The sequence below is a fragment of the Lissotriton helveticus genome, chromosome 9 (assembly GCF_964261635.1).
Source record: "Lissotriton helveticus chromosome 9, aLisHel1.1, whole genome shotgun sequence".
NCBI lineage: Eukaryota > Metazoa > Chordata > Amphibia > Caudata > Salamandridae > Lissotriton > Lissotriton helveticus.
The window spans coordinates 706,690,325-706,711,957 of record NC_136070.1 but is presented as its reverse complement, the minus strand read 5'-3'; the positions used below and the strand labels follow the sequence as shown (position 1 = coordinate 706,711,957).

At 50.1% G+C, this 21,633-nt stretch overlaps 1 pseudogene; it reads left to right on the top strand.

The window, feature by feature from the left end:
* Nucleotides 1-1,923: 1,923 nt before the first annotated feature.
* On the top strand, nt 1,924-21,130 carry LOC144783261 (protein C-ets-2 pseudogene; annotated as a pseudogene).
* The last annotated feature ends 503 nt before the right edge of the window (nt 21,131-21,633 follow it).

The following is a 21,633-nucleotide window of genomic DNA, read 5'->3' as shown; positions in this document are numbered from 1 at the left end:
ATTAGATTCCAAGTCACTTGGCAACACCTCAAGAACAGTATACCATTTTATTGGATAGGAATAATACACACTTCATCTCTACAAATAGACACATATTTCCATTATGTTATTCACACATATTTCACTCAAATAGATACATTGCCTTACAAAGCGTACACAATATTAAAATTAAAAGGTGAGTTAGCGTTGTTGACTTACTAGGTAACCTAACAAAAATGACTAAATCTGCTCAAAAAGATTTGTGTTGTTGTCAATTTATACTTTCATTAAAAACTGACTGCACATCAAGTAAGATGTACTTGAGTGATGGTCTCGCTGTAAAACGTCGTCCTTCCAGTAGTTCGGTTTATTGTTTGTTCTTCGTGCTCTCTGTTTATAATTCTCTCCTTTGAAACTTTCTCTTCTCCCATTATGTACTTCCTTCTAAACTATACTTCCTATCTATCATTTTATCTTCGTCTCTATCTTTTTGTTGATGTCGCACCCTGACCACTCTTACCTAAGTTCCAAATTTAATAGTCTTCTGCTAGTAAAGATCTTTCTGACTTGCAACAGTTTTGTAAATTTAGACCATTTATTGTTCTCCACAGATCTTTTTATTTTCACCATGTCTCCCACTTTCACTAAGGCCCGATTCCCAAAGGTAAACGTAGACTTTTGGTCTAAACTTAGACCAAACGTCTTAGTTTACGACTTTGGGAATTTGCAAAGAGCATTTACGAGTACTATATTTAAGTCCGCGCTCGAGCCGGATTTCCACCCCGAGTGCGGACAAAGATATTAGTAAATGCCCTTTGTGAATCCCCAAACTCGTAAATTTAGACGTTTAGGGCTAAGTTTAGACCAAACCGTCTAGGTTTATCTTGTGAATTGGGACCTGCGGGTTTAACTGAGTTCCTTCAAGCAACTGGCTTTTATCTTCTCTTTGTGCTGTTGACTTTCCTTTTTCTCCACTCTCTGTTCTTGGAGACATCCTTTATCTGTTGATACTAATTTACCAATAGTGTTCATACAAACATTGTTGATCTCCTTCCTTTTAGAAATTCAAATTTTGTTTTATCTGTGAAAAACAAAAAATGACGTTTTGCAGCACTCAAAACAGGACTGGCACTAACCAACAGCCCTCGTCTGTGGGTGTCAATTAAAACATATCGGAATAGAGGGCGTGGCCTGGGAGGCCAAGATGGTGGATGCTCCGATTTGTGCTCCAGTCCCCTGACCGGGATTGCTGTAAATCCTCGGTGCTGGCAGGGTTCACTTGGGATCCTAAGGGCCCCCTCCCTTTCCTGACAACTGGGTCGGGAGGATTGTTGAAGATTCAGTGGTAGTCCATGGATGGTGGACCCACCATGCAGTTTGCAGGTTACCAGTGCGGTGGTGCCAAGATGATGCAGAATGTCTTTCTTGAAAGCCATTGCAGTTTCACCAGTGGAACCAGTGACTCTGCATGCATTGGGATAAGCTGTGGAATCTGATCCTCAGTACGAGACCAGGACAGAGAGGCACCTTGACGTCCCCGTGACTTATCTGATTGAGAGTAGCAGGATGAGAGAAAATCCTGCTTTGATTTCTTTTTAGACTTGGTCTAACCTTATGATGAATGCGAGGTGGATCTTTCACAGGATCAGCTTTGAGAATGGGAATGGGAAAAGGCCAGAATTCCCAATTTTGACCTGGATTGGACCTCATGCCCCTACAGAATACTTTCGCCGACTTCTTTTTTGACTTGGTCTAACCGGATGAAGAATGCGAGATGGATCTTTCACAGGATCAGCTTTGAGAATGGGAATGGGAAAACTCACAAACAGACTCAGAGCTGAGAGACAGACTGACGGCAGCGGGGACCGCAGCTTCCCACAGCACAGAGACCCCCCCCCAGGCTCCCGCACCGCCCCCACAACCCGGAACAGGCCCTGGGAGCGTCCAACTTGGTTTTGGACTGGTTCTTGTTTCCGAAGGAGAGCCTGAAAACACTGGTTTACTATTCTTGGGAGGACTACGCACCTGGGTCATGGAAGACAGCTCTGCGTGGACTTGGGATGGACTTGGACCAAGTGGCGCCTGTGTACAATGGATACAAAGGAGCTCTCAAGCGACAGCTTGCCTTTGATACCTTCAGTAACCAAACTTCTTTATTCAGTGGATTATATTCTTCCTTCGACGGAGAACAAGCAGTGCCAACCGGCTTGGATTCAATCTCCCCCGACGTGAACAGCTGTGAGCTCCCACTCCTGACACCATGCAGCAAGGCAATGATGAGCCAGGCCCTCAAAGCCACCTTCAACGGGTTCACCAAGGAGTAGCGTCGTCTGGGGATCCCCAACAGTCCTTGGTTCTGGACTGAGGGGCAAGTCTACCAGTGGCTTTCGTGGGCAGTGAACGAGTTCAGTTTGGAGAATGTGAATTTTCAGAAGTTCCTCATGAATGGCCAGGCCCTGTGCAACCTGGGCAAGGATCGCTTCCTGGACTTGGCACCTGATTTTGTGGGCGACATTCTGTGGGAGCACCTGGAACAGATGATGAAAGAGCATCACGTGAAGGAGGAGTACGTGGATGTGGACGACTCGCAGCTGAACTCAGTCCCACGGTGGATCAGTTCACATTCCTTAGGGTTCGATGTGGATCCACCACAGTGCGGTGCACAAGTTCCGAGATACCCGAAAGGGCGTGTCATGGGTGAACACTGCCAGTCGTCCACTGTTCCTGAGCTCCACAGCCCAGACCAAAAGTTCCAGGGTTATGGAAAGCCTTGTCTGGAGACGGTTAGCGTGAACTATTGCTCCATGAACCAGGATTTTGCCAGAACCCTTGAGATGCTGATACACAACACAGGTAAATCTAGAGAGCATGAATCCTGTGACAGCGGCGCAGAGAGTTTCGACAGTTCTGACTCGTACATGCAGTCTTGGGCCAGCCAGTCCTCCCTGTTGGACATGCAACGTGTCCCCTCGCATGAGAGCTTTGAAGAAGATTGGAGTCACTCCCTTTGCTTAAACAAGCCAACTATGTCCTTTAAGGATTACATTCAGGATAGAAATTACCCATGGAGCAAGGGAAACCTGTCATTCCAGCGGCCATTCTCGCGGGTTTCACCGGGAGTGGGCCTATTCAGCTATGGCAGTTTCTTGTTGGAGCTATTGACAGACAAGACTTGCCAATCATTTGTCAGCTGGACTGGCGATGGATGGGAGTTCAAGCTGGCTGACCCTGATGAGGTTGCACGGAGGTGGGGGAGAAGGAAAAACAAGCCAAAAATGAATTATGAGAAGCTAAGTCGAGGTCTGCGCTACGATAAAAACATCATCCTTAAGACCTCTGGGAAGCGCTACGTGTATCGATTTGTGTTGGACCTGGCCCTTTTGGCAGGTTCACCCCGAGACTTTTTGCTTTTTCCTAGCCTGTTTCTGGAACCTGGGGTTGGTGGTTTTAGGCCTCTGTGCACTTTTTCACTGTGGTACAGTGTAAAGTGCGTGAGCTCTCTGTGTTTGTGTGGTGAGTGACCTGCCCTCCCATAGGAAAGAATGGGGAATATGTATGCCCATGGTAATTCCTGATGTGTGGGGAGTGCAGGGTCGAGTTTGGTATGTACGAACTCGTGAGATTGAATGCTGCGTAATGATGTATGCGGCATGAATGTGTCTAGTGCGGAAGTGCCACTTTTAGAAGTTGGCATATTTGTGTAATTTGTGCCTGGCGTGTGATTGGCTGGTGAGCCTGGCCCAAGAGTGCCTGGGCCTGGCCCAAGAGTGCCTGGGCCTGCTTGTGGATTGACTGTCTGGTTTGAGGGTGACAGGGGCTGGAGAGCCCCCAGGAGGTTGTCTGAGTCAGGCCGTGGATGAAAGGCTGCATCTGCTGCCAGGGAAGTGGGAGGAGATAGCACCTAGGAGTGAATAGGGCTGTGCCTGCCTGCCACAATGCTGGCTCCACCTCCTGCTGGGCGACTGTCGCCTCTGCCCCTCACACTGAAAGGAGTTCCCTATAACCAGTTCTAGCGGGTTCTCACACTGCCTGCACCCTTTAGACAAAGGATTTTATAGTATAAAAAGGGGCTGTGTCCCCTTCCAAAATGTTCTTGTTTTCTAACTTGAATCCTGCCAGGGGCGTGCTGCTGCTTGGGCCCAGGTGAATCCCTGGGCCCTGCCCAGCCCCTGGACACCTGATGGACTTTCTTGGATGCCTGGAGGACTGCTGGGGGACCCCCCTGCCTTGCCTGGGCTGATTGGGGGGACTTTGCTTTGCCCCTTGGAATCTCTGGGACCTTTGGCAGCATGGAGAAGCTGCATTTTCCTGCAGAGACCTTTTTCTTGCCTTTACCCAGGCTTGTTGAAGCCTAAGCGCTTGGGAGCGCTTGACTGGTATTTATAGCGCCTGGAAGCGCTGTATTTCCCCCCTGAGCGCCTGGGAGCGCTCTATCTGTTTTCTAGCGCTTTGGAGCTCTTTATTTCCCCCAGCGCTTGAGAGCGCTTTATTTTTGCTTACAGCGCTGTGAGCGCTTTACTTTGCCCCCCAAGCGCTTAGTAGCGCTTTTATTTTTATATTTATGGCAAGGGTGCCCACCCCTCGTGTTACGCCCGTGTCTCACCGCCGCTGGTCCGGAGATCGATGTAGAGGCGCTGCGCCCGCCTCCCTGCCAAGGGCCGCGCTGCCATTGGCGGCCCTGAGCACAGGAAACCAGGCAAGCAGTGGCGCGACGCGGGCGGGGCCTCGAGGCGGCCACTTCCGCTTCCCCCTGCCTGGGAGAAGCCTACCTTCTTCGTTGCCGGTCTCCCGTGTGGAGAGGGAGACCGGAAATGCTGGGCGTGACAGGAGAGCGGTTACAGGCGCAAGTGGAGCTCCGGTATCGTAGAGAGCCCCGCGCTGCCCAGAGGAGAGCCGCCCCAGCATTTGAGAAGCCGGAAGAGTCCCCGCCGTCCCGGTGAGTGCGAGGCAGCTTCATTGTGTTCAGAGCAGCCCCGGTTGACAGCGGGCCGCTCCGCAGGAGAGAAGGGGCACATCTGTATGTTCGAGCCCAGAGAGGCTCGAGGCCAGTCCCCATTGTATCTTTGAGCCCCGAGGCTCTTGCGGGCATTGTTTGTTTTGAGCCCTGCAAGGCTCCAACATAGGGGCATAATTGTTTAGAGAGCCTGTGTGGCTCAGAGGGGGCTACATATGTTTAGAGAGGCCCCAGTGAGGGTCCAGAAGGCCCATGATTGTTTTAGGAGCCTGAGTGCTCCGACGGGCATTCCTTTTGATCACGAGTCCCCAGAGGGGGGATTCCAACGTTGGACACGTGTTATAACAAAGCCTGTCTGGCTCCAACGCGCGCAGAGTACCAGAGCCTGTGTGGCTCCAACATGTGGCTATGACCTATGCATATGTGTCTTCAGAGCCTGTGTGGCTCCAACAGTTGGCGCAGTTCTGGTCTAGGGTAAGTGAGGACCCTGTCGCAGTTTTGATTCCCAGCTGCCCAGCAATTAGTGGGCAGCTGCACCGTTTAGCTCTTGTGATGTTCCCAGGTGCCCAGCAAGTAGTGGGCACCTGCACCGTTTAGGTTTTGCGCCAGTGGCGCACCCCTGACTGGCGCTGCATGGCAGCACGCCCTGACATTCTGGACACAGAGCTCCTTAGTCCCTTTATTAGATGGGGGCTGGTATGTGATTTTCTTTAGGCGCAATGTGATTATCTATGTGATGGTAATTGCCTAATGTGAATTTTGCGCAATGTGATGTGGTGCTAGGAAATGTAATGCATTTAATATGATTACGCACCTTGATCTTACACCTCTGAATGTTTTTATGCATCATGTGTTTTTGCGCTATTGAGTTATGTTCTAGCACCTCTGAATGTTTTTATGCATCATGTGTCTTCCTTGATTTTACACCTCTGAATTTGTTGGTTTATGCATCATGTGTTTTTCCTTCCCTGCACCTCTGAATGTGTTTTTGATGCATCATGTGCCTTGTGTGTTCTTACACCGCTGAATGTTGTGATGCATCATGTGTAATGTGTTCTTGCTTATACCCCTAAAATGTATTTTATTCTAAGGTGGTTCTTCTTTCCAGTACAGGTGGTCCTAGTGAGGTCCTGGTCCCCTGCGTAACATTCTCCTAAGGTGGTTAGGGTTGCGTAGGTGGTACTTACCTGTTACCAGTAGTTACTGGTTGTGTGCTATACTTGCTAATTTGTGCTACAGTGATTTTATATCCTTTCATTCTAATTTCTGACAGTATTTCTATTTCTAAAAGTGTTGATTCTGACAGTGGCCCATGTGGCGCTGTCTTGTGAATAATCCCTTGTGAATATTGCCCGTGCCAGTTGGCACTATGTACATGTGTGATTTCTATCTGATGTGATTTTGACAATACAGAAGTTATTTTTATATAACCTTGTGTGGAGTTCCTTTTGTGGTGTGCCTAGGATGTTGTTGCTGTTGTGTGCTGGCGCAAATGCTTTACACATTGCCTCCGGGATAAGCCTGCCTGCTCGTGCCAAGCTACCAAGGGGATGAGCAGGGGTTATCTTGGCGTGTGACTCCCTTGCCCTGACTAGAATGGTGGTTTCTGCCTGGCTTTGGCGTCAGCCTTAGCCTACCAGAAATAGCCAGTTCTAACATTGTTGGTCAGCGGTGCGGATTAGGACTTGTGTTTGCGCAGTGCCACAGCGACAACTGGCTACATTACAAAACTCTGCATTTTTCAGATAGTCACATGTTTGGGATTATTGTTTGTGATTTTGGTTTTCCTCAAGAGTGTCATTTTCAGATGGTGTTCCTGCGCTTTATGTTTAGTGGCAGATGAGAGAAAATTACAGGGCGGGACGCCAGTAGAGGGGGAGGTTCCCATAGATTGGGAATCCCTTGCTGGGTCCAGTGCCCAATCCCTGTTCCTGTTTCTGTCCCTGTGTGGGTAGATGGAAGAGAGGGAGTGTGGAGGAGGAATGGCTTGCTTGGGAGGGTGGTTATCCCCTGAGTGTAGTGTGTATATCTGGATTCCCCAGTATGGTAGGATCCAGTGGTGGCAGCTTAAATGTGTCCAGTGCGTGAAGTCCCATTCCCAGTTCCCAGAGTATGGTGCCTGGTGCTCAGTAAGAGGGGTACAGGTTGAAAGTCAGAGGCAGTGAGGAACTGTCTCACCAGTCTGGAGGGGGAGTGTGTGGATGAGTGGTGTGTTTAACTGGAGGAGTTGGTGTGAGTTTTTTTAAAGGAGCTTGCACAGGAGGTGTACCTCTGGTGGTGTGCAGGAGGTCCTGCAGAGGCACTGGATGAGAAGGTGGATGTCTGGCGGTGTGCTAGATGTCTTGCAGAGACATTAGGGAGTGATTCTAAAAGTAGTGGCTTGTGTATCTGATGATCCTGTGTAGGTGAAGAGGTTCATGTGTAGCCCAGCTAGGTCCCAGGAGGATGGTAGGGGTGTAGGGGCTCACGTCCTGTCTCAGTGGAGGCGGAGTGAGTGTGGGACGGTGTGTCCCACGTTGGCCCGAAACCGTGTCTCAGGGCCTGGAGAGTTCCCTAAGGGAGCGCCAGGTCAGGGGCCTAGGCTGTACTTACATGTCATTTGAGGAGGATCTTCCTGTGTCTAGAGGACGGGGAGTGTTTGTAACCAGAACTCTGGCGGTCCTGGTGTTTGGCTTCCAGGGGTACTGCTCCAAGGTGGGAGGGTGCAGAACTCTGGAAGGGCGTGCAGAGGGACGTTGTCCTTACTTCTGACCCCGGTACAACCTGAGAGTTTAGATCCTAGGATGGGAGATTAGGAAACTTCTAGGTCAAGAAGAAATCTTTGCCAAGGTAGATCAGCTGAAGAGACTGAGGGGGCTGCCCTTGCTGTGTGTTCTGGGTCCCACCTGCAGTTTGTTGTTTCCACTAAGGTAGAGGAAAGGGTACTTTGCTGTGTGCTGTGTCCCCCCACCTGCTTGAAGAGGAACTGTGCTGTGTGCTTTGTACCTTAGAAGTGAAATAGTTTCCAGGTGGTAGACCAGTGATGGAGTGAGGTCCTGATCTGGTAGGAGAATTGTGTTCTGGTGAGTGCTTCCCTGTGAGGGTGCGGAAACCCAGAAGTAGAGGTAGGGTGGGGCATTCTTGCCCATGACCTCTGGTCAGCCTGAGGGTATGGTCCCTAGGTTGAAGGATCAGTGGTAGTTGTAGCTACCCTGAGAGGGAGAGTGGCTATTGTGTGCCAGGGGTTACTGCCCCCCACTCTGTCAATTGGTTAGGACCTGTGACATTTGGATGGCCTAGGGCCTGGTCCTGGCCGTGGATGACTAGAGAGTACCAGTGGGGTATTCTAGTTGTGCCAGAGAGCTTTTGTTGAGAGAAATCTATGTGGGTTCAGAGTGGCGAAAAACCGGAGGGTGTCCCTGCCTTGCGGGCCCGTGTCCGTGTTTTGTCGCCCAAAGCAAGGAAGCCCATCAGTGGAGTGATTGGTCTACCCTGCGTTTTGGCTGGAAGGGGGTTGTGTTGGACCTGGCCCTTTTGGCAGGTTCACCCAGAGACTTTTTGCTTTTTCCTAGCCTGTTTTTGGAACCTGGGGTTGGTGGTTTTAGGCCTCTGTGCACTTTTTCACTGTGGTACAGTGTAAAGTGCGTGAGCTCTCTGTGTATGTGTGGTGAGTGACCTGCCCTCCCATAGGAATGAATGGGGAATATGTATGCCCATGGTAGTTCCTGATGTGTGGGGAGTGCAGGGTCGAGTTTGGTATGTACGAACTCGTGAGATTGAATGCTGCGTAATGATGTATGCGGCATGAATGTGTCTAGTGCGGAAGTGCCACTTTTAGAAGTTGGCATATTTGTGTAATTTGTGCCTGGCGTGTGATTGGCTGGTGAGCCTGGCCCAAGAGTGCCTGGGCCTGGCCCAAGAGTGCCTGGGCCTGCTTGTGGATTGACTGTCTGGTTTGAGGGTGACAGGGGCTGGAGAGCCCCCAGGAGGTTGTCTGAGTCAGGCCGTGGATGAAAGGCTGCATCTGCTGCCAGGGAAGTGGGAGGAGATAGCACCTAGGAGTGAATAGGGCTGTGCCTGCCTGCCACAATGCTGGCTCCACCTCCTGCTGGGCGACTGTCGCCTCTGCCCCTCACACTGAAAGGAGTTCCCTATAACCAGTTCTAGCGGGTTCTCACACTGCCTGCACCCTTTAGACAAAGGATTTTATAGTATAAAAAGGGGCTGTGTCCCCTTCCAAAATGTTCTTGTTTTCTAACTTGAATCCTGCCAGGGGCGTGCTGCTGCTAGCCCCTGGACACCTGATGGACTTTCCTGGATGCCTGGAGGACTTCTGGGGGACCCCCCTGCCTTGCCTGGGCTGATTGGGGGGACTTTGCTTTGCCCCTTGGAATCTCTGGGACCTTTGGCAGCATGGAGAAGCTGCATTTTCCTGCAGAGACCTTTTTCTTGCCTTTACCCAGGCTTGTTGAAGCCTAAGCGCTTGGGAGCGCTTGACTGGTATTTATAGCGCCTGGAAGCGCTGTATTTCCCCACTGAGCGCCTGGGAGCGCTCTATCTGTTTTCTAGCGCTTTGGAGCTCTTTATTTCCCCCAGCGCTTGAGAGCGCTTTATTTTTGCTTACAGCGCTGTGAGCGCTTTACTTTGCCCCCCAAGCGCTTAGTAGCGCTTTTATTTTTATATTTATGGCGAGGGTGCCCACCCCTCGTGTTACGCCCGTGTCTCACCGCCGCTGGTCCGGAGATCGATGTAGAGGCGCTGCGCCCGCCTCCCTGCCAAGGGCCGCGCTGCCATTGGCGGCCCTGAGCACAGGAAACCAGGCAAGCAGTGGCGCGACGTGGGCGGGGCCTCGAGGCGGCAACTTCCGCTTCCCCCTGCCTGGGAGAAGCCTACCTTCTTCGTTGCTGGTCTCCCGTGTGGAGAGGGAGACCGGAAATGCTGGGCGTGACAGGAGAGCGGTTACAGGCGCAGGCGGAGCTCCGGTATCGTAGAGAGCCCCGCGCTGCCCAGAGGAGAGCCGCCCCAGCATCTGAGAAGCCGGAAGAGTCCCCGCCGTCCCGGTGAGTGCGAGGCAGCTTCATTGTGTTCAGAGCAGCCCCGGTTGACAGCGGGCCGCTCCGCAGGAGAGAAGGGGCACATCTGTATGTTCGAGCCCAGAGAGGCTCGAGGCCAGTCCCCATTGTATCTTTGAGCCCCGAGGCTCTTGCGGGCATTGTTTGTTTTGAGCCCTGCAAGGCTCCAACATAGGGGCATAATTGTTTAGAGAGCCTGTGTGGCTCAGAGGGGGCTACATATGTTTAGAGAGGCCCCAGTGAGGGTCCAGAAGGCCCATGATTGTTTTAGGAGCCTGAGTGCTCCGACGGGCATTCCTTTTGATCACGAGTCCCCAGAGGGGGGATTTCAACGTTGGACACGTGTTATAACAAAGCCTGTCTGGTTCCAACGCGCGCAGAGTACCAGAGCCTGTGTGGCTCCAACATGTGGCTATGACCTATGCATATGTGTCTTCAGAGCCTGTGTGGCTCCAACAGTTGGCGCAGTTCTGGTCTAGGGTAAGTGAGGACCCTGTCGCAGTTTTGATTCCCAGCTGCCCAGCAATTAGTGGGCAGCTGCACCGTTTAGCTCTTGTGATGTTCCCAGGTGCCCAGCAAGTAGTGGGCACCTGCACCATTTAGGTTTTGCGCCAGTGGCGCACCCCTGACTGGCGCTGCATGGTAGCGCGCCCTGACATTCTGGACACAGAGCTCCTTAGTCCCTTTATTAGATGGGGGCTGGTATGTGATTTTCTTTAGGCGCAATGTGATTATCTATGTGATGGTAATTGCCTAATGTGAATTTTGCGCAATGTGATGTGGTGCTAGGAAATGTAATGCATTTAATATGATTACGCACCTTGATCTTACACCTCTGAATGTTTTTATGCATCATGTGTTTTTGCGCTATTGAGTTATGTTCTAGCACCTCTGAATGTTTTTATGCATCATGTGTCTTCCTTGATTTTACACCTCTGAATTTGTTGGTTTATGCATCATGTGTTTTTCCTTCCCTGCACCTCTGAATGTGTTTTTGATGCATCATGTGCCTTGTGTGTTCTTACACCGCTGAATGTTGTGATGCATCATGTGTAATGTGTTCTTGCTTATACCCCTAAAATGTATTTTATTCTAAGGTGGTTCTTCTTTCCAGTACAGGTGGTCCTAGTGAGGTCCTGGTCCCCTGCGTAACATTCTCCTAAGGTGGTTAGGGTTGCGTAGGTGGTACTTACCTGTTACCAGTAGTTACTGGTTGTGTGCTATACTTGCTAATTTGTGCTACAGTGATTTTATATCCTTTCATTCTAATTTCTGACAGTATTTCTATTTCTAAAAGTGTTGATTCTGACAGTGGCCCATGTGGCGCTGTCTTGTGAATAATCCCTTGTGAATATTGCCCGTGCCAGTTGGCACTATGTACATGTGTGATTTCTATCTGATGTGATTTTGACAATACAGAAGTTATTTTTATATAACCTTGTGTGGAGTTCCTTTTGTGGTGTGCCTAGGATGTTGTTGCTGTTGTGTGCTGGCGCAAATGCTTTACACATTGCCTCCGGGATAAGCCTGCCTGCTCGTGCCAAGCTACCAAGGGGATGAGCAGGGGTTATCTTGGCGTGTGACTCCCTTGCCCTGACTAGAATGGTGGTTTCTGCCTGGCTTTGGCGTCAGCCTTAGACTACCAGAAATAGCCAGTTCTAACATTGTTGGTCAGCGGTGCGGATTAGGACTTGTGTTTGCGCAGTGCCACAGCGACAACTGGCTACATTACAAAACTCTGCATTTTTCAGATAGTCACATGTTTGGGATTATTGTTTGTGATTTTGGTTTTCCTCAAGAGTGTCATTTTCAGATGGTGTTCCTGCGCTTTATGTTTAGTGGCAGATGAGAGAAAATTACAGGGCGGGACGCCAGTAGAGGGGGAGGTTCCCATAGATTGGGAATCCCTTGCTGGGTCCAGTGCCCAATCCCTGTTCCTGTTTCTGTCCCTGTGTGGGTAGATGGAAGAGAGGGAGTGTGGAGGAGGAATGGCTTGCTTGGGAGGGTGGTTATCCCCTGAGTGTAGTGTGTATATCTGGATTCCCCAGTATGGTAGGATCCAGTGGTGGCAGCTTAAATGTGTCCAGTGCGTGAAGTCCCCTTCCCAGTTTCCAGAGTATGGTGCCTGGTGCTCAGTAAGAGGGGTACAGGTTGAAAGTCAGAGGCAGTGAGGAACTGTCTCACCAGTCTGGAGGGGGAGTGTGTGGATGAGTGGTGTGTTTAACTGGAGGAGTTGGTGTGAGTTTTTTTAAAGGAGCTTGCACAGGAGGTGTACCTCTGGTGGTGTGCAGGAGGTCCTGCAGAGGCACTGGATGAGAAGGTGGATGTCTGGCGGTGTGCTAGATGTCTTGCAGAGACATTAGGGAGTGATTCTAAAAGTAGTGGCTTGTGTATCTGATGATCCTGTGTAGGTGAAGAGGTTCATGTGTAGCCCAGCTAGGTCCCAGGAGGATGGTAGGGGTGTAGGGGCTCACGTCCTGTCTCAGTGGAGGCGGAGTGAGTGTGGGACGGTGTCGCCCACGTTGGCCCGAAACCGTGTCTCAGGGCCTGGAGAGTTCCCTAAGGGAGCGCCAGGTCAGGGGCCTAGGCTGTACTTACATGTCATTTGAGGAGGATCTTCCTGTGTCTAGAGGACGGGGAGTGTTTGTAACCAGAACTCTGGCGGTCCTGGTGTTTGGCTTCCAGGGGTACTGCTCCAAGGTGGGAGGGTGCAGAACTCTGGAAGGGCGTGCAGAGGGACGTTGTCCTTACTTCTGACCCCGGTGCAACCTGAGAGTTTAGATCCTAGGATGGGAGATTAGGAAACTTCTAGGTCAAGAAGAAATCTCTGCCAAGGTAGATCAGCTGAAGAGACTGAGGGGGCTGCCCTTGCTGTGTGTTCTGGGTCCCACCTGCAGTTTGTTGTTTCCACTAAGGTAGAGGAAAGGGTACTTTGCTGTGTGCTGTGTCCCCCCACCTGCTTGAAGAGGAACTGTGCTGTGTGCTTTGTACCTTAGAAGTGAAATAGTTTCCAGGTGGTAGACCAGTGATGGAGTGAGGTCCTGATCTGGTAGGAGAATTGTGTTCTGGTGAGTGCTTCCCTGTGAGGGTGCGGAAACCCAGAAGTAGAGGTAGGGTGGGGCATTCTTGCCCATGACCTCTGGTCAGCCTGAGGGTATGGTCCCTAGGTTGAAGGATCAGTGGTAGTTGTAGCTACCCTGAGAGGGAGAGTGGCTATTGTGTGCCAGGGGTTACTGCCCCCCACTCTGTCAATTGGTTAGGACCTGTGACATTTGGATGGCCTAGGGCCTGGTCCTGGCCGTGGATGACTAGAGAGTACCAGTGGGGTATTCTAGTTGTGCCAGAGAGCTTTTGTTGAGAGAAATCTATGTGGGTTCAGAGTGGCCAAAAACCGGAGGGTGTCCCTGCCTTGCGGGCCCGTGTCCGTGTTTTGTCGCCCAAAGCAAGGAAGCCCATCAGTGGAGTGATTGGTCTACCCTGCGTTTTGGCTGGAAGGGGGTTGTGTTGGACCTGGCCCTTTTGGCAGGTTCACCCAGAGACTTTTTGCTTTTTCCTAGCCTGTTTCTGGAACCTGGGGTTGGTGGTTTTAGGCCTCTGTGCACTTTTTCACTGTGGTACAGTGTAAAGTGCGTGAGCTCTCTGTGTATGTGTGGTGAGTGACCTGCCCTCCCATAGGAATGAATGGGGAATATGTATGCCCATGGTAGTTCCTGATGTGTGGGGAGTGCAGGGTCGAGTTTGGTATGTACGAACTCGTGAGATTGAATGCTGCGTAATGATGTATGCGGCATGAATGTGTCTAGTGCGGAAGTGCCACTTTTAGAAGTTGGCATATTTGTGTAATTTGTGCCTGGCGTGTGATTGGCTGGTGAGCCTGGCCCAAGAGTGCCTGGGCCTGCTTGTTGATTGACTGTCTGGTTTGAGGGTGACAGGGGCTGGAGAGCCCCCAGGAGGTTGTCTGAGTCAGGCCGTGGATGAAAGGCTGCATCTGCTGCCAGGGAAGTGGGAGGAGATAGCACCTAGGAGTGAATAGGGCTGTGCCTGCCTGCCACAATGCTGGCTCCACCTCCTGCTGGGCGACTGTCGCCTCTGCCCCTCACACTGAAAGGAGTTCCCTATAACCAGTTCTAGCGGGTTCTCACACTGCCTGCACCCTTTAGACAAAGGATTTTATAGTATAAAAAGGGGCTGTGTCCCCTTCCAAAATGTTCTTGTTTTCTAACTTGAATCCTGCCAGGGGCGTGCTGCTGCTTGGGCCCAGGGGAATCCCTGGGCCCTGCCCAGCCCCTGGACACCTGATGGACTTTCCTGGATGCCTGGAGGACTTCTGGGGGACCCCTCTACCTTGCCTGGGCTGATTGGGGGGACTTTGCTTTGCCCCTTGGAATCTCTGGGACCTTTGGCAGCATGGAGAAGCTGCATTTTCCTGCAGAGACCTTTTTCTTGCCTTTACCCAGGCTTGTTGAAGCCTAAGCGCTTGGGAGCGCTTGATTGGCATTTATAGCGCCTGGAAGAGCTGTATTTCCCCCCTGAGCGCCTGGGAGCGCTCTATCTGTTTTCTAGCGCTTTGGAGCGCTTTATTTCCCCCAGCGCTTGAGAGCGCTTTATTTTTGCTTACAGCGCTGTGAGCGCTTTACTTTGCCCCCCAAGCGCTTAGTAGCGCTTTTATTTTTATATTTATGGCGAGGGTGCCCACCCCTCGTGTTACGCCCGTGTCTCACCGCCGCTGGCCCGGAGATCGATGTAGAGGCGCTGCGCCCGCCTCCCTGCCAAGGGTCGCGCTGCCATTGGCAGCCCTCAGCACAGGAAGCCAGGCAAGCAGTGGCGCGACGCGGGCGGGGCCTCGAGGCGGCCACTTCCGCTTCCTCCTGCCTGGGAGGAGCCTGCCTTCTTCGTTGCTGGTCTCCCGTGTGGAGAGGGAGACCGGAAATGCTGGGCGTGACAGGAGAGCGGTTACAGGCGCAGGCAGGGCTCCGGTATCGTAGAGAGCTCCGCGCTGCCCAGAGGATAGCCGCCCCAGCATCTGAGAAGCCGGAAGAGTCCCCGCCGTCCCGATGAGTGCGAGGCAGCTTCATTGTGTTCAGAGGGGCCCGGGTTGACAACGGGCCGCTCCACAGGAGAGAAGGGGCACATCTGTATGTTCGAGCCCAGAGAGGCTCGAGGCCAGTCCCCATTGTATCTTTGAGCCCCGAGGCTCTTGCGGGCATTGTTTGTTTTGAGCCCTGCAAGGCTCCAACATAGGGGCATAATTGTTTAGAGAGCCTGTGTGGCTCAGAGGGGGCTACATATGTTTTCTTTTCTGAATCATTTTGTCCACCATAAGCGTGGAAGGGAATACTCAGATGTGAGTCCCTTGCTCATTGCACCATCAGGATTCAAGCAAGCCGGGCCGAAGACGCCTGAAATGGCAGAAACCGGTCCCCGGAAGCTTGTTTCCTTCCCAGTACAAGAATTGGCTTGGTAGTTTGGTTTGCCCTGTTCCCACCATGCACTGGGAAAGGAACAGACTAATTTGCATATAGCCAAGTTCTGAGCTGGGATGGTGCAGTGAGCTAAAAAACGGTGATGGATCAAGCCCTGATCTTTGGACTGGGTAAGAGTGGTCTGCTTAATTCAGGCACTCTGTTCATCACCACCCCCTTTTCTGAATCATTTTGTCCACCATAAGCGTGGAAGGGTATACTCAGATGTGAGTCCCTTGCTCATTGCACCATCAGGATTCAAGCAAGCCGGGCCGAAGACGCCTGAAATGGCAGAAACCGGTCCCCGGAAGCTTGTTTCCTTCCCAGTACAAGAATTGGCTTGGTAGTTTGGTTTGCCCTGTTCCCACCATGCACTGGGAAAGGAACAGACTAATTTGCATATAGCCAAGTTCTGAGCTGGGATGGTGCAGTGAGCTAAAAAACGGTGATGGATCAAGCCCTGATCTTTGGACTGGGTAAGAGTGGTCTGCTTAATTCAGGCACTCTGTTCATCACCACCCCCTTTTCTGAATCATTTTGTCCACCATAAGCGTGGAAGGGTATACTCAGATGTGAGTCCCTTGCTCATTGCACCATCAGGATTCAAGCAAGCCGGGCCGAAGACGCCTGAAATGGCAGAAACCGGTCCCCGGAAGCTTGTTTCCTTCCCAGTACAAGAATTGGCTTGGTAGTTTGGTTTGCCCTGTTCCCACCATGCACTGGGAAAGGAACAGACTAATTTGCATATAGCCAAGTTCTGAGCTGGGATGGTGCAGTGAGCTAAAAAACGGTGATGGATCAAGCCCTGATCTTTGGACTGGGTAAGAGTGGTCTGCTTAATTCAGGCACTCTGTTCATCACCACCCCCTTTTCTGAATCATTTTGTCCACCATAAGCGTGGAAGGGTATACTCAGATGTGAGTCCCTTGCTCATTGCACCATCAGGATTCAAGCAAGCCGGGCCGAAGACGCCTGAAATGGCAGAAACCGGTCCCCGGAAGCTTGTTTCCTTCCCAGTACAAGAATTGGCTTGGTAGTTTGGTTTGCCCTGTTCCCACCATGCACTGGGAAAGGAACAGACTAATTTGCATATAGCCAAGTTCTGAGCTGGGATGGTGCAGTGAGCTAAAAAACGGTGATGGATCAAGCCCTGATCTTTGGACTGGGTAAGAGTGGTCTGCTTAATTCAGGCACTCTGTTCATCACCACCCCCTTTTCTGAATCATTTTGTCCACCATAAGCGTGGAAGGGTATACTCAGATGTGAGTCCCTTGCTCATTGCACCATCAGGATTCAAGCAAGCCGGGCCGAAGACGCCTGAAATGGCAGAAACCGGTCCCCGGAAGCTTGTTTCCTTCCCAGTACAAGAATTGGCTTGGTAGTTTGGTTTGCCCTGTTCCCACCATGCACTGGGAAAGGAACAGACTAATTTGCATATAGCCAAGTTCTGAGCTGGGATGGTGCAGTGAGCTAAAAAACGGTGATGGATCAAGCCCTGATCTTTGGACTGGGTAAGAGTGGTCTGCTTAATTCAGGCACTCTGTTCATCACCACCCCCTTTTCTGAATCATTTTGTCCACCATAAGCGTGGAAGGGTATACTCAGATGTGAGTCCCTTGCTCATTGCACCATCAGGATTCAAGCAAGCCGGGCCGAAGACGCCTGAAATGGCAGGAACCGGTCCCCGGAAGTTTGTTTCCTTCCCAGTACAAGAATTGGCTTGGTAGTTTGGTTTGCCCTGTTCCCACCATGCACTGGGAAAGGAACAGACTAATTTGCATATAGCCAAGTTCTGAGCTGGGATGGTGCAGTGAGCTAAAAAACGGTGATGGATCAAGCCCTGATCTTTGGACTGGGTAAGAGTGGTCTGCTTAATTCAGGCACTCTGTTCATCACCACCCCCTTTTCTGAATCATTTTGTCCACCATAAGCGTGGAAGGGTATACTCAGATGTGAGTCCCTTGCTCATTGCACCATCAGGATTCAAGCAAGCCGGGCCGAAGACGCCTGAAATGGCAGAAACCGGTCCCCGGAAGCTTGTTTCCTTCCCAGTACAAGAATTGGCTTGGTAGTTTGGTTTGCCCTGTTCCCACCATGCACTGGGAAAGGAACAGACTAATTTGCATATAGCCAAGTTCTGAGCTGGGATGGTGCAGTGAGCTAAAAAACGGTGATGGATCAAGCCCTGATCTTTGGACTGGGTAAGAGTGGTCTGCTTAATTCAGGCACTCTGTTCATCACCACCCCCTTTTCTGAATCATTTTGTCCACCATAAGCGTGGAAGGGTATACTCAGATGTGAGTCCCTTGCTCATTGCACCATCAGGATTCAAGCAAGCCGGGCCGAAGACGCCTGAAATGGCAGAAACCGGTCCCCGGAAGCTTGTTTCCTTCCCAGTACAAGAATTGGCTTGGTAGTTTGGTTTGCCCTGTTCCCACCATGCACTGGGAAAGGAACAGACTAATTTGCATATAGCCAAGTTCTGAGCTGGGATGGTGCAGTGAGCTAAAAAACGGTGATGGATCAAGCCCTGATCTTTGGACTGGGTAAGAGTGGTCTGCTTAATTCAGGCACTCTGTTCATCACCACCCCCTTTTCTGAATCATTTTGTCCACCATAAGCGTGGAAGGGTATACTCAGATGTGAGTCCCTTGCTCATTGCACCATCAGGATTCAAGCAAGCCGGGCCGAAGACGCCTGAAATGGCAGAAACCGGTCCCCGGAAGCTTGTTTCCTTCCCAGTACAAGAATTGGCTTGGTAGTTTGGTTTGCCCTGTTCCCACCATGCACTGGGAAAGGAACAGACTAATTTGCATATAGCCAAGTTCTGAGCTGGGATGGTGCAGTGAGCTAAAAAACGGTGATGGATCAAGCCCTGATCTTTGGACTGGGTAAGAGTGGTCTGCTTAATTCAGGCACTCTGTTCATCACCACCCCCTTTTCTGAAACATATGTTTAGAGAGGCACCAGTGAGGGTCCAGAAGGCCCATGACTGTTTTAGGAGCCTGAGTGCTCCGACGGACATTCCTTTTGATCTCGAGTCCCCAGAGGGGGGATTCCAACATTGGGCACGTGTTATAACAGAGCCTGTGTGGCTCCAATGCGCGCAGAGTACCAGAGCCTGTGTGGCTCCTACATGTGGCTATGACCTACGCATATGTGTCTTCAGAGCCTGTGTGGCTCCAACAGTTGGCTGGTCTAGGGTCAGTGAGGACCCTGTCGCAGTTTTGATTCCCAGCTGCCCAGCAATTAGTGGGCAGCTGCACCGTTTAGCTCTTGTGATGTTCCCAGGTGCCCAGCAAGTAGTGGGCACCTGCACCGTTTAGGTTTTGCACCAGTGGTGCACCCCTGACTGGCGCTGCATGGCAGCACGCCCTGACATTCTGGACACAGGGCTCCTTAGTCCCTTTATTAGATGGGGGCTGGTACGTGATTTTATTTAGGCGCAATGTGATTATCTATGTGATGGTAATTGCCTAATGTGAGTTTTGCGCAATGTGATGTGGTGCTAGGAAATGTAATGCATTTAATATGATTACGCACCTTGATCTTATACCTCTGAATGTTTTTATGCATCATGTGTTTTTGCGCTATTGAGTTATGTTCTAGCACCTCTGAATGTTTTTATGCATCATGTGTCTTCCTTGATTTTACACCTCTGAATGTGTTGGTTTATGCATCATGTGTTTTTCCTTCCCTGCACCTCTGAATGTGTTTTTGATGCATCATGTGCCTTGTTCTTACACCGCTGAATGTTGTGATGCATCATGTGTAATGTGTTCTTGCTGATACCCCATAAATGTATTTTATTCTTAGGTGGTTGTTCTTTCCAGTACAGGTGGTCCTAGTGAGGTCCTGGTCCCCTGCGTGACATTCTCCTAAGGTGGTTAGGGTTGCGTAGGTGGTACTTACCTGTTACCAGTAGTTACTGGTTGTGTGCTATACTTGCTAATTTGTGCTACAGTGATTTTATATCCTTTTATCCTAATTTCTGACAGTATTTCTATTTCTAAAAGTGTTGATTCTGACAGTGGCCCATGTGGCCCTGTCTTGTGAATAATCCCTTGTGAATATTGCCCGTGCCAGTTGGCACAATGTACATGTGTGATTTCTATCTGATGTGATTTTGACAATACAGAAGTTATTTTTATATAACCTTGTGTGGAGTTCCTTTTGTGGCGTGCCTAGGATGTTGTTGCTGTTGTGTGCTGGCGCAAATGCTTTACATATTGCCTCCGGGATAAGCCTGTCTGCTCGTGCCAAGCTACCAAGGGGGTGAGCAGGGATTATCTTGGCGTGTGACTCCCTTGCCCTGACTAGAATGGTGGTTTCTGCCTGGCTTTGGCGTCAGCCTTAGCCTACCAGAAATAGCCAGTTCTAACAATTTGTATGTGACTTGCACAACCTTTTGGGGTACAAGGCAGAGGAGCTCCATGCCATGCTGGGAGTGCAGACAGACACGGAAGACTGAACTGTGGATCTCGTTTAAGAGAAGCTTGAAGATCTAGAAATCTGTGATGAGAACTCTTGCCTCCTGAGGCTACACCTGCAGATTGCACCACACAGTGCAGTTTCTCTGCGATACAGGCCTTGGAAGGGTTTCCCAGCTAACCACTGGGAAGCCATTACAATTTCATATGCACCCCAGACTGTACCAAGAACTTTGTTCACTGCTTGGAGAGGTATAACCGGAGTCCATGGGGTGGCCTTGTTCTTAACGTGGCATGAGACTGACAGGACTCTTTTTTTCGTTATCGAAAAGTGCCACTGCTGTGGATGTTGGTGGCTTTTCAAACCAAAGATAAAACCTAAATTGCTTGACTGAACCGTTTTCAGACTTGGTCCAAAATTAAGCCTCTGTCCTGTAGGCTCCGCAGGGACGCCCGTCAACTTCTTAGAGCCCAGCCGGGGCTGCGCTATTCAACTCCTGCCTGAGGTAGAGTGTGGTGTTCAGACCGTGCCTGAGCAGACTATTGAACGCCTTTTGTATAAAATTCTCATTTCAACACCTTTTTTTCTGTTATACAAAAAAATGCTGTGTAAGTACAGGACATCTTTGTTTTTTGTCAAAACCAGCCATAGTCCTTCTAGAAGTTTTTTTGCTCAAAATCACACCATTTCAAAGGAAGTTTGTATATAATGTATATGCATTGCAATCTTATTTAATATCTGTAAAGGGTAATTATGGTTAAATATAAAACTGTTGCAAGCTGAAGAATGGAAATGTAAATAGAATACATCAGGATTTACTTGTACAAATACGTTGACACTCAAAAAAGAAAACCAGGTTGACTGTTCACCATGTTATTTGTAAGTTGTTACAGTACAGTAGAAAGGAAATAAGTCAGGAACATTTGGTTCTTATTGGTTGATATGCGTGGGAGATCGGGTCTGAGTTCCATGTTACACTTTGATATGATTTGGCTATTGTTGGAATGTTTGTACCACATTTTGGATACATGTTGGCTCTTTTTCACAGTTCATAAATCTGCCCTGTTCAATATGGCCGCATTGGTGTTTTTTCTTCTTAATCCACCAAGATCAAATTACAAGAATTCTTTTTTTGCAAATAATTACTCCTGTTCCTTGATCAGGAAAAATGTGTAGCAGCTATTTTTACTGCGAAACCAAATCCACTGGATGTTGTAAATGTAATAAACGAGAATTGGGACCTGCGGGTTTAACTGAGTTCCTTCAAGCAACTGGCTTTTATCTTCTCTTTGTGCTGTTGACTTTCCTTTTTCTCCACTCTCTTTTCTTGGAGATATCCTTTATCTGTTGATACTCATTTACCAATAGTGTTCATACAAACATTGTTGATCTCCTTCCTTTTAGAAATTCAAATATTGTTTTACCTGTGAAAAACAAAAAATGACGTTTTGCAGCACTCAAAACAGGACTGGCACTAACCAACAGCCCTCGTATGTGGGTGTCAATTAAAACATATCGGAGTAGAGGGCGTGGCCTGGGAGGCCAAGATGGTGGATGCTCCGATTTGTGCTCCAGTCCCCTGACCGGGATTGCTGTAAATCCTCGGTGCTGGCAGGGTTCACTTGGGATCCTAAGGGCCCCCTTCCTTTCCTGACAACTGGGTCGGGAGGATTGCTGAAGATTCAGTGGTTGTCCACAGATGGTGGACCCACCATGCAGTTTGCAGGTTACCAGTACGGTGGTGCCAAGATGATGC